Source organism: Pituophis catenifer, unplaced genomic scaffold (assembly GCF_029215685.1).
Source record: "Pituophis catenifer annectens isolate HBS135680 unplaced genomic scaffold, rPitCat1.0.hap2 SCAF_2, whole genome shotgun sequence".
NCBI lineage: Eukaryota > Metazoa > Chordata > Lepidosauria > Squamata > Colubridae > Pituophis > Pituophis catenifer.
The window spans coordinates 93,973,296-93,984,128 of record NW_027256882.1 but is presented as its reverse complement, the minus strand read 5'-3'; positions in this window follow the sequence as shown (position 1 = coordinate 93,984,128).

The window sequence follows — 10,833 nt, the reverse complement described above, 5'->3', positions numbered from 1 at the left end:
GATTATAGATGGCACGCCTGTTCGTTTATTTTTCTGAGTACATAGAAAATTCTGTAGAACTTGGACCCTTGAAATTTGCCTATGTACTCAGGTTCATTAATACGATTTCTTCAGAAATGCATAACCTCAGAAAGTAGATCGGTTAATGGTAATTGCATAAGATGTGTACTTTAGATTTCAAAAAGTATCAGATCATAATTAAAAGTTCCCTTAATTTTAATGGTAAGCAACTTTCTGTCTATGTATTTTCATATCCTTGTTAGTTTAGATTACAGAACAAAGTTCACTCTTCATATGAAAATACCATTTATTGTTTTGTATCTTAATTACTTAATTAAAAATTCTGAAGGACTTATAAAATGAATTAAAATAGGAGGTAATTTAACTTAGTACTATTGTGTGTTCACAGACTTTTAAAAGAAATAATGTTGATTTAAGGCTTTCAAATTCTCTTTCAAAGGCAATAAGATCCTTCCCTCACATATAATCTTTGTTTAAAACTCTTCCATTATCTGGACATCGTAATTTTAATGCCACAATTGTCAGCCCTTCAAGGAAGATCAGAAGGGGAAATAGACATCACAGGAAGACCATGACTATCCTTTATTAAGATTGGCTAATAGCAAATTAGTAGTATACAATGTGGTAAGGGCAGATGACGACTTGTAGAAACAAAATCTATCAAATGCCCAAAGGCGAATGATGAATGGACCAATAATTTTAATAAGGGAAATTTGTGATGCTATAAAGAAGATGAATAAAAGGAGCCCCTGTTCCAGATGGATTATTGACTTAATACAAATATTTTCCAAATGAGTTTTTATTACCTTTACAAAAAAACGATAAACTTATTTTTAAATTCCATTTTAGGTAATGAAAAGATACCAGATAGTTGGACAGGAGCATATGTAGTAGTGATTCCAAAAGAAGGGCAGGATTTGATTTTGCCAAAAAATTATAGGACGTTACCTACTAATAATTATAAAATATTCATGATGATTTTATCTGAAAGGCTGAAAATGTTTTTCAAGATTTTATCCATGAAGACCAGAGTGGATTTTTTTTAACCCCAAGAAATAATATTAGAAATGTTCTTAATGTATTAGAGTACTTGGCACAATATAGTGAAAAGCAAGGTTAATATTTCTTAGTATTTCTTGATGCAGAGAAAGCTTTTGACAATTTAAATGATTTTTCTGTTAAAATTTGGAAGATACCAATTTTGGAAAAACTTTATTATATGGGTGAAATCAATACATTTTCACAAAAGGCACAAATAATTGTGAATGGAGGTTAACGAAGTTCTGAAATACAGAAAGAAACGAGGCCGGGATGCTTGCTTTCTCCATTGTCAATTCATTTTGGTTCTTCATGTTTTGAATAGAAATGTAATAGAAATGAGGCTTACTGGTGTGAAAATTAAGAAAGAAATGTATAAACTAAAGGCATCTATTGATTTGGTTCTAATTTTGGATAAGAATCCTTAGGAAGGAAGATATCCTTAGGAAGAAGGATAGATGGATAGATGGAAAAAAATAAGATAATTTGATGAATTGTCTGGATTTAAAATTAACAAGGAAAATGTAGACAACATTAAGATAGACCCCCAAAAAATTGAAAAGTGGCTTTCAGATTGAAAAAAATGTGAACATTTGGGTATCATAACTAACTTGAATTGTATGAATTCATGTCATAATTATGTTAAAGTATGGAATGAAATTAAGGATTTATTAAGATGGAGAAAATTATTGATTGGAAGAATTTTTATGGTAAAAATTTACTCCTATCCCTCTCACATCCCAGATGCAAGGAGGAATCTGCCTAAGACTCTTGATACTATCTTCTCTCTAGATCTTAGGAAATGTTTCAGCTCACTCTGCTTATATGATGATTCTTGCCTATTTCCCTTAAGGTCGCCTCCCTAGCTCTCTGTGCAAGTATGAAGAGCATTCTATAACAATGTTATCAAAAATAATGGCAACATCTAAAGCAGTGCATTTGATGAAGGTCACTTCTCAGGTTCTCTTGAAATAAGTGACCTTCAGCTATTCAAAGACAATACATATGTTGAATCATATATTTTATTTAGATATATAATCCACATTTCCTCTAAATATGGCAACCTTTCAGCATCTTGAGATTTACACTGCTGTAAATTTTAATGGTGTGATTTGGAACTCTCTCTGTGTAGATGCCTTCATTTCTATATCCATACTTAATTCCCAAAATGCCAAATTATAGGCTCCAAAATTACTGGCAAGCCCTTGTGATCACATTGTCATATATATGTCATATATTAATGATGCACAAAATAGAGACGATAAACCAGAACATCACATCCCATTTCTCAGTTATAAATAAGCACCATGGAGAAAATTTACTAGTTCGGCAGCTCTCACTTACCACTCCACCAACAGCACAAATCTCCTATGTACTTTTTGCTAATAGTAGAGAATATATGTATGTAGCTCTGGGTTGAACTGCTTATGAGAACTCAAAACATTCAGAACATAGCAGCTAAATTATTAATTGCTACTCACTCCATGGATTATATCTTGCTGGTACTACTAAAATCTGTGCTGACTTCCAGTTTATTTCTAGCACAATCCAACTGAATCCAATGTTGAATTAAGACCAGGAATATGAAAGTTCACAGTTAGTCATAGAAATTCACTAATGTATATGGGCTATTGGAGTGTGGGGAACATTTCTCTGTTTTTACACAGTGCATCTGTGGAAATGGTATTTTCAGTTACAGTGGCCACCAGGAGGCACACTGTGACCAGTTTTGTTGTATGGTGACTCTTCAGATGTGGGTAGGTGGGATGCAAGCTTCTGTACTTGGTTCATGGATCTTCCTATTTTAGTGGACTATAGGGAGTGCATTAGCTTTATGAGCTAATGCCCATCTTTCCTTTCAAAGAAGAGGAATGGAAACCATGTAAAACCCAGTACATGAGAGCATGACATAATGAAGCAGCTACATGTCTCTAAGGAAAGGTGGATTTTATGCACCCTTCTGAAAATTTCAATATGCCCCTTCCTGCAAGTCTGAGTACCAAGACCTGGAGAGCTACTCATGCACTTATATCTTCAGCATCATAGTTTCAAAAAGAACCTAAGATTATCCCTGCTGGACATTCTTTGTTTAGCCTCATACTTTCCATAATCGTTTGTTTGTTTATTCATTTGTATTTCACATTTCTTAGTGACCCCTTTACTTCAGAGAAGGGCTCTGGGCAGTGTACAATATAATCAATAAAATTAAACAATTAATTTAAATTATAAAAACATCATAAAAAATGTAGAACGTGAAGAATTCCAAAATGGGGAATCAACAGCTGTTACTATAGGCGGATGGGAGATTCTCATGGGGCCAGCCAGCCCCATGTTCTGTAGGTCACTGTGTCCCCTATGCAAGGCTACAGAGCCAAGTTTTCACCCCTTTGTGGAAGGTCAAAAGATTGGGGGCTTTCCTCACATCTGAGAGCAAGATGTTCCACAATGCAAGGGAAGTGGCAGAGAAGACCCTCCTCTTAGCAATAGCCATAGCATTTAGACTTATATACCACTTCACAGTGCTTCACAGCCCTTTTTAAGCAGTTTACAGAGTCAGCACATTGCCCCCAACAGTCTGGGTCCTCATTTTACTGACCTCAGAAGGATGGAAGGCTGAGTCAACCTTGAACCTGGTGAGATATGATCTGCCAAATTGCAGGCAGCCAGGCAGTCAGCAGAAATAGCCTGCAGTACTGCATTCTAACCACTTTGCCACCAAGGCTCCTAGACCCTACCAGTTGAAAGTCTTTAGTTGACCGGTTCTTGCTTGCCTGAATGAGTGAGATGGGCTGATGTAATGGGGTGAAGCTGGTTGTATAGGTAGCCTGGCCCTATGCCATGGAGGGTTTTATAGGTAACAACCATCACCTTGAATTGGACGTGGAAGCAAACTGGCACCCAGTGCAGTTCATGTGCCCCTCTTTGGACACCCAGTATGGCTCACATGACCACATTCTGCACCAGCTGAAGCTTCCAGATACTTTTCAAGAATAGCCTGATGTAGACTGCGTTGCAATAGTCCAATAAAGAGATGACCAGGGCATAGGTGACTGAGCAGAGGGCCTTCCTGTCCTGGATGGGGCATAACTGGTATATAATGTGAAGTTGGGCAAAGGGCCTCCTGGCCATGTAGCCTAAAAGAAAGCCAGATGCACATTAGAGTCCATAAGCTATTTTATCTGAAATTTACACATCATCCTACCTGCCCAACTCTGACATATTCTATATTATTTTAGAATTCCTGAACTTGGGTAAGATACTGCACAGAATATTTTCTGTAAAACCCTTTTGGTATCCTTGTTATTTCAGTCTAACATCAGGCAATATTATAATAAGTAAGTAAGTAAATAAGGAATGCTGAGAAAGGATAAAACAATACCAGTTTGGGGTTCTATAACTATTTTAATAACATTATCCTATAATTCTACTACAGCAATATCTAGGACTTCCCCCAGCTCAGAAAATTCAATATTTCAGATGAAGTTTGGGAGTTCCATGGAGGAATCTCGGGCATGCAGTCAATTATGAAAATTTTCTAAGGTAGCTTGATCTGTGGGAATTTTGACAGTGCAGGCTTCTGAAAATCTTACTGGAAACCCTTTTTACTGAAAAACAACAGATCAAAGGACAAAAGTTAATGAATGCTTAATTGATATCTTGTTCTTAAGAGGAAAATAAAATATTATATGAGATAGATTATATAAGAGATAGATAAGTTTAAATAAGGATATTTAAAGAGAAATCCCACTTATTTTAAATATATTGGGGGGGGGGGAAGAGTCCCATTTTTAAAATTCTGAGATGTCCCTTTTTCTTCAACATTTCCTCTTACCAGACTTCAGAAAAAACTGAGGGAACAAGCTTTTTATCAAGACTGTTAAACTGAATGGCATTCAGGTTGAATATATTATTATAATGTTTACTACCAAACTGCACCACAAATCATGCATGTGATTACAAATAGTGCCTTAGCAGAATGTCTCCTATTTCCATTCTTGCTGTGACCAAATTCTGCCTGTATTTGCTCAGAATAAAGTGTTTGGATTTTAAGGGGATTTTGACCATATACTGTAAATGCATACCAAGAACAGCATCTGATAAAAGCTTTGGCTACATCAAATTTCTGGATGAGTTTCTTTTAAGACTAGGTCAAGAGTCATTTATTCCGAGTCAGTTTTTAAAAATGGTATCACTACAGTTTTTCTGTTAAATAGACCAATCAATACAGTTTTCTTCTTTTACATTTAACATAAGTTTCAATTTATTGTTGAGCCTATCTTCCATGACCTTACATATTTCCTGAGGTCTGAATATCTTTCTTTCTTTCTTTCTTTCTTTCTTTCTTTCTTTCTTTCTTTCTTTTTGTCTGTCTGTCTATGTATTTTCTATTGTTTGAACTGCTGGGATTCAGAACAAGACCATTTTTTTGTAGTGGCCTCCACTGTGACCTTTTTTTACAGAAAGATCTATTAACTCCTATTCCTTGACTTTTCCTGTAACTCAATTAAAAAACTGTTTCCACTGTGCTGCCTTTGCTGCTTGCTTGTTTGAGTGATTGCTATTTGATGTTGATGTAACCTGCTATAAAATTACTTGGAAATATTTATTTTTATGCCAAGATTTAATCACATAGGGACATCCTTCTGAGCACCTTTAAATGGATTGCACAACGTATTTCATTTGATGATCTTTAATGTTAAATAAGGCTTCATATTTCATTTACTTTATTTTCTTTGAAATGTGATTCTTAATTTTATGAGTGTGTTAAATGATGAGATAAAATCATTTCAGCACATGCATGAATTCTCTATCACTGCCACATTTTCTTATTATCTGTTTCAAAGGAACATTTCTTTCCCTAAACTGCCTGGATAAAAAGAGGTATAATTAAATGAAATAACAGAATTAACTATCTGATCTATGACATAGGAAGTTGGGAGACTGCTGTTTAAATTTTTTTATTAAGATGTTCATATTTTTTGTGACTTTTTCATGAGTTCAGGAAAAAGGAGGAACATACTAATTGGCATTTTCTTCATACGTTTTATAAGTTAAAAATATGGGTTGGGGCAAGGGTAGGCATACTATCAATCATACATGCTAGAACAACTTGAGAACATGAATTCTATCACTTCATGCTGTGCTACATTTCTTAAAAAAAAAAAAGAGGCAGCTAGAAATGAAACTAATAAGCCTGGTCTTATATTCTTATTTTTCTAGTAGTAATCTATGGTCAAAATGCAGCATTTGTAGTTTAAAGTGACGAAGGAATCAGAACTATTCATCTTAGTTCACCCAAGGAAACCTTGGGTAGAGAAGACTGGTGGTTTCATAGACAGAGGAGGAAGCCTCTACCTCCCTTAAGGAGGAAGTAAGAAGGCAGTGAAATAATTTGCACTTTGGTATCATCTCTGCAATGCCTCCTGAAGTCAAATGAATATTTTCTATGAACTCATGGAAAAGCCCAAGAAAAGATTATGTTCATTTAGGAAGAGCCCTGGTAGCGCAGTGGTTACAATGCAATATTATAGGTTAACTTTGCCAATTGCCACCAGTTCAATCCTGACTCAAATTTCAAGATTGACTCAGTCTTCCATCTTTCCAAGGTCGGTAAAATGAGGAGTCAGATTGTTGGGGGGCAATATCTGATGCTGTAAATTGCTTAGAAAGGGCTGCAAAGCACTATGAGGTGGCATATAAATCTAAGTAATATTGCTATTGCTTACAGACACAATGGGAGTGCCCATGTCAGATATGAACTATCTTTCCCCACTTTGGATGCAATCACTCCATACTTCCATCATTTCTGCAGTCTAAAACTGGTAGATTGTCATGTAAACAATACCATTTTAAAAAGTAATTAGATTTTTATACCACCACAGTAATGATTATTTTCAGTACTGTAAAAATGTCCACTACTTACAAAATACAATGAGAAATCCACAATAATACTTCCCCTACTCCACTGCGCATGTTCTCCAACAAAACAAAACAGCCTTAAAAATTGCCATGGTGTTATCTAACTAGTTTAAAAATCCCTCCAGAAAAAAAAAAAAACCTACTTTAACTGGCTTCCAGAAGCTCCACAGAGTTGGGACAAATCTTACCCTTCCAGCTGTTTGACAATATGTGTGTAATGATGAAAGAAATCTCCTTCTGGCCTCTGCCTTCTTAATTTCACTGTAGTTATTTTGTAAGCAATTACAATTTATGATCTCCTCTAGACTTCTTTAATCAGTGCCAGTTTCTTGATTTGTTGTTCCCTGAATGCTCCGTTTTCAAGGTAGAAACATTTCCTTTATTCACTCACCTGATACTTTCTCCATTTTCAAGGATTTGTTAATTGCCTAGAGTCTATGAGAACTGAGGTGGTAGAGAAATTATGTAAACAAATCACATAAATAATAGATCGAAGTTTAGTCACAAAATGTGCAAGATTCTTCTGGGCCTGGAGATAAGAACTAATTTAGATTCAATAAGTGTTCCCTAACTAATCAAGCTGAAGCATCATTTATCTGTGGACCAGGGGTGAAATCCAGCAGATTCTGACAGGTTCTGGAGAACAGGTAGTGGAAATTTTGAGCAGTTCAGAGAACCGGCAAATACCACCCCTGGCTGGCCCCAGAGTGGGGAGGGTTGGGGATTTTGCAGTATCTTTCCCCTGAAGTGGGGTGGGAATGGAGATTTTGCAGTAACCTTCCCCTGCTATGCCCACCAAGCCACGCCCACCAAGCCACACCTTGCCCACCAAGCCACGCCCACAGAACTGGTAGTAAAAAAATTTGGATTTCACCACCGCTGTGGACACGTGATCACAATTCAGGTTCTTGGCGACCAGCTTGCAATTACAGTTGGTTGCAATATCCTATAGTTGTGTGATTGAGATTTGCAACCTTTATTTGCTGATTTCTGGAGTTAAAAAAGCCATTGGGGAAGGTGGATTTGCTGGACAACTGCCATAAAAATTGTTATAAAATTGTATCAAACTGAACTTATGACCACAACAACTTACAATGGAAATTCGGGTCCCAATTGTAATTGTAAGTTGAGGACAACTTATATGATATAGGCTCTATCTTGAGATACCAGTCAGGCTCATTCCAGTCTGACACCAGGGTTATTTTGACATCTGTTCTGTCCATTTATCTTTACAGAGCTCTTCAGTTAAGTGCAGCCTGGGATCAATAAGCAGAAGGAACTGCAATCTGAAGGCACAATGTGTTTCTGAGAGTGACCAAGGCCTTGATAGAACTGTGCACCGCAGGATAGAAAATTCCCCAAGAACCCTCTGGAAACCAAATATTGTAGATCTGTTAGACAACTGGGATCATGACATTAAATGGATCCTTTTTTCTTGTGGTGGTTGGTAACATCAGTTAGCATCCAGCAATTATATTATTATCTCTAATATGAGTCATATCCCAGATGATCTGAGACATGATATGATGGTCATATCATGGCCATGCTTTCCTGAGTTGTCTCTGCATCCCCACTCATCTCCAAAAGGCAGACTGAAATCATACAGAAACATAAGCCAGAAGAAGTCAAGCAGACTTTTGGCACTATGCAGTGGTGCTGTAGATCGGAGCTATAGCAGCAGTAATCCCAACTTGACCCTCAAGACCAACTCTTAAGATTGTCATTATGCCCAAAACCATGCCCCAAAGAGCACCAAGATAGGATGATGACCTACAGTATCTCAGGGGTGGGCAAATATGGCTCTTCTACAACCTGTGGACTTCAACTCCCAGAATTCCTGAGCCAGCTTGGCTGTCTCAGGAATTCTGGGAGTTGAAATCCACAGGTTGTAAAAGAGCCACATTTGCCCACCCCTGACCTATCTTGTTATTGCAAAGAATTCATATAGGCAGGAATGTTTATATATCCAATCTTTTAGCTCTGGTGGATGCATTTTTAAAGTAGCCAGATATGTTTCCAATTATTTCAACAACAGCCAGGCACATCACTGATGTATTGAGGAAACTTTTTGTGAGAGCAGGTGTTCCAGAATAATTAGTCAGTGATGATGGCACACAATGTGTACAACAATTATAGAAGTTTTTGAAAAAGAATGGAACCAGACATATAACATTAGCAACAAATCAGCCAGGTACAGATTGACTAAAATGTTCATCAAAAAGTATCAAGAATGCTTTGTAAGCAACATCTGGGAAAAAACATTACATTGAATCAAAAGCTTGCAGAACGTCTATTTTGCATGTTGCAACCCAAAGTACACCACAACAAATCAACCATCAGTCATGTTATTCTTAGATTAAACCTTACATTCAAGGTAGGATCTTCCCATGTTTAGAAGTGTTAAATGCAAACAACTAAAATAAGCTTAGCATTCTTCTCATGCTGAAACACAACATACTGAAAATCTAAAAAAATGTTGGAAGGAAGAGAATAAAAATGTGCCTACTGTGATTGGAAAGTTAAGTGTAATTTCTGATTTACTCTATAGCATATACTCCATAGCTGCCAGTACCACTGGATAATCCAACTCTTCCTTACTGTGGTAGAACATTCAATAATAAGGTTGGGAGAGACCTTGGAAGTCTTCTAGTTCAAACCCCTGCTTGAGCAGGAGACCCTATACTATTATAGATAAATAGCTCTGTCCATCTCTTCTTGAAAACCTCCAGAATTTCTTGAGGTAAGCTGTTCCACTGATTACTTGTTCTTACTGTCAGGAAATTCCTTCTTAGTTCTAGACTGGTTCTCTCTTTAAAGGATCTCTCTCCCCTTGTTACTTCTTGTCCTGGTGCTTTACAGGATAGGTTAATCCCTTCTTCTCTGTGAGAACTCCTCAAGTACTGGAAGACTGCTATCGTATCATCTCTAGTCCTTTTCTTCATTATACTAGACATACCTAAGTTCCCTCAATCATTAATTGTACCGTTTAGCCTCCAGATCTCTGATCATCTTTGTTGCTCTTCTCTTCGTTGCACACTCTTTCTAAGGTCTCAACATCTTTTTTTGGTATCATGGTGAACAGAACTGGATGCAGTATTCCAGGCATGGTCTCACCAGTGCAGTATAAAGTGATACTATCACTTTATGTGATCTTGAAATTATCCCTCTGTTGATGCAGCCTAGGATTGCATTGACTTTTTTGGCAGCTCCAGCACTCAGATGGTTCATATTTAAGTGGGTATCCACAAGAGCACCTAAATTGTGATAGATGTTCATTCACCTACAAAAGTCAGGCAACATCTAGTTTCATAAATATAATTTGGTCTGCATGGTAGCAAGGAATGGTATAATATTTTATATTATTGTTATTATTCACTAGAGAGCTAATGATTTGTTGGGTTATAATTTTAGATATATTTCTTTATCTAAATAGAGAAACAGAATGTCCACGAGTGGGCAAAAAAGAAGTGAGAGTGGAGTGAGTTCCAACTTCCTGCTGGCTTCCCCACTGACTTTCCTTGAAGGAAGCTGGCAGTCACATGACCATGACTGACCACTATGGCACAATGGGATGGAAGCACTGAAACAGCCACAACTTTGCAAAATTACAATCCCATAGGAGTCACAATCTTGGATTTTGGATGCATTCTGTAAATTAGCCCATTTGAAATATGTTGATTCAAAAACTGTTGCCCTATTATGTTCTGTTTCACCCAAATGAAGAATAAAAACAATGAGACACAAGAGCGTTATATATTATTATTGATTAAGCATACCTCTGAGCCAATATTGCAGTTCAATTACCTTAGATGACCTGTATTTGTTATAATTATTGTAAATACACTGGAATGTTTT